The 2,802-nt window shown below is 37.4% G+C and overlaps 1 pseudogene; it reads right to left on the bottom strand.

Annotated features, from left to right (window-relative positions):
• Nucleotides 1-955: 955 nt before the first annotated feature.
• LOC141370073 (small ribosomal subunit protein uS8-like) lies at nt 956-1,497 on the bottom strand (annotated as a pseudogene).
• Between the last annotated feature and the right edge of the window lie 1,305 nt (nt 1,498-2,802).

Genomic DNA, 2,802 nt, shown 5'->3' with positions numbered 1-2,802 from the left:
GGGGAATATTGCTATCTTAATTAATATTAAGTCTTTGAATTCACAAACACAAGATGTTTTTCTATTTATTTAGGTCATCTTTATTTTTTTTTTTAAGATTTTATTTTTAAGTAATCTCTACACTGAACATGGGGCTCAAACTCACAACCCGGAGATTAAGAGTTGCACACTCCACTGACTGAACCAGCCAGGCACTCCTAAGATCATCTTTAATTTCTTTCAGCAATGTTTGCGTTTTCAGAGTATACAATCTGCACTTCTTTTCAAAAATTTACTCTTAAAGAGGTGCCTGAGTGGTTCAGTCGGATAGGCATCTGACTCCTAATTTCTTTTTTTTTTTTTAAGATTTTATTTATTTGACAGAGAGAGACACAGCGAGAGCAGGAACACAAGCAGGGGGAGCTGGAGAGGGAGAAGCAGGCTTCCCGCGGAGCAGGGAGCCCGATGTGGGACTCGATCCCAGGACCCTGGGATCATGACCTGAGCCGAAGGCAGACGCTTAACGACTGAGCCACCCAGGCGCCCTGACTCCTAATTTCTGCTCAGGTTATGATCTCAGGGTTGTGGGACCAAGCCCTACACTGGACTCCACACTCAGGGCAGAGTCTGCTTGTCCCTCTCCCTTTGCTCCTCCACCCACTCTCTCTCTCTTTAAAATAAATAAATTTTAAAAATCTTAAAAAATAATAATAAAAATAGGGGCGCCTGGGTGGCTCAGTCGTTAAGCGTCTGCCTTTGGCTCAGGTCATGATCCCAGGGTCCTGGGATCGAGCCCTGAGCCCAGCATCGGGTTCCCTGCTCCGCGGGAAGCCTGCTTCTCCCTCTTCCTCTCCCCCTGCTTGTGTTCCCTCTCTCGCTCTGTCTCTCTCTGTCAAATAAATAAATAAAATCTTTAAAAATAATAATAATAAAAATTAAAATGTACTCCTAAATATTTTTTTTTTTGGTCCATTGAGGCATTTTATTTACACATATGTAATACATCCCTAGAAAAAGAATCCCAGGATTTTCCCTCCTGTGTATTTTCGTCTTGCTTCTTCATGGTCCATGATGCAAGCTGAGGTTGTCAATACAATGAAATCAAACTGGAGGGCCAGGAGCAGATTATTCTGCCATTTTTCTAGATCTTTCAGTTGTACATCAGATCTGGGTCTGATCACTCCACACAATCAATCTGGCCCCTGCCACTAACCACAGCTCATTTCTGGGCCTGTTTTCCCCTCATCTATGTTGGACCACAGGATGTCAGTCTCCTTGTAAATATGAAAGCTAGAAACCTTGTTTAACCTGCCCGTGAGGTTCACAACAATCTTCCCTTGCTCTGTGATCATCAGTGATTTCTAAATTTGCCAATGTAACCATGCTTCATCATCACAGTTAGAAACCAGATGATGACTTTGGAGCACGGCCTAATAAGAATCCGGCATTTGCCTCTCTTTTCAGCATTGTTAATGCTCTTGAGAGCATCTGCCAGGACATTCATGCACACCATTATAGCAACACAGAAAGATGGTGGAAAGAGACTCCTAAATATTTTACTCTTTTTAATGCTATAGTAAATAAAATTGTTTTCTTAATTTCACTTTTACATTGTTCATTGTTAATGTGTAAAAAGACGGTTGATTTTTGTGTATTGTTATAATACTCTGCAAACTTACTGAACTTGTTTATTAGTTCTATTAGTTTTTTGGTGGATTCCTTAGAATTTTCAATATTCAAGATCATGTCCTCTGCAAATAGCAATTCCTTTCCAATTTCAGTGTCTTATATTTCATTTTCTTGGCTAATTGCCCTGGGAAAACCTTCAGTACCATGTTGAATAGAAGTGCTGAGAGTGAACATCCTTGTTTTGTTCCTGATCATAAGGGAAAGTTTTCAGACATTTACCATTAAGTATGATGTTAGCATTCATAGATGCCCTAAATCGGGTTGAGGCAGTTCCCTCTCCCAGTTTACTGTTTTTTTAATCATGAAAGGGTGTTGGATTTTGTCAAATGTTTTTTCTGCATCTATTGAAATGATTGTGTGGTTTTTGTTCTTTATTCTATTAATATGGTGTATTTTGTTGTTTTTTATATGTTGAGCAAATCTTGCATTCCAGGAAAAATTCCACTTGGTCATGGTGTTTCTAGATTTTTTTTTTAGAGAATCTACAAAGGAATCTAGACTCTTTCCGTGTTTCTAGATTTAGTTTGCTAGTATTTTGATGTTGATTTTTTGCATCTGTATTCAAAGAGATATTAGTTTGTAATTTTATTTTCTCATAATGTCCTTGGTTTTGGTATCAGGGTAAGACTGGCTTCATACAATGAGTTAGGAAGTTTTCCCTCTTCTATTTTTTGTAAGAGTTTGTGAAAAACTGGTGTCAATTCTTCTTCAAATGCTTGGTAGAATACATCAGTGAAATCTGGGCCTGGGCTCTTCTTGTGGGAAGTTTTAAAATTATTGATTCAAATCTATTCATATTTTCTATTTCTTCTTGAATCAGTTTCAGTCATTTTGGTCTTTCTGATAGTTTTTCCATTTCATCTAAGTTATCTAATTTATTGGCATACAGTTGTTCATAATATTCACTTATAATCCTTTTTATGTTTCCAAGGTCAGTAGTGATGTTTTCTCTTTTATACCTGATTTTAGAATTTTGAGCATTCTTTCTCTTTTCTTGGTCAGGCTAGCTAAAAGTTTGTTCAATTATGTTGGTCTTTTCAAAGAACTAACTTTTTATTTCATTGGTTTTCTCTTTGTTTTTCTACTCTTTATTCCATTAATTTCCACTCTATATTATTTCCTTCCATCTGTTCT

The sequence above is a fragment of the Callorhinus ursinus genome, unplaced genomic scaffold, assembly GCF_003265705.2.
Source record: "Callorhinus ursinus isolate GAN/ISIS: 27379988/994484 unplaced genomic scaffold, GSC_fseal_2.0 scaffold25, whole genome shotgun sequence".
NCBI classification, from domain to species: domain Eukaryota; kingdom Metazoa; phylum Chordata; class Mammalia; order Carnivora; family Otariidae; genus Callorhinus; species Callorhinus ursinus.
Note: the sequence above shows the minus strand (reverse complement) of the source record. Positions and strands in the feature narration are given on the sequence as shown.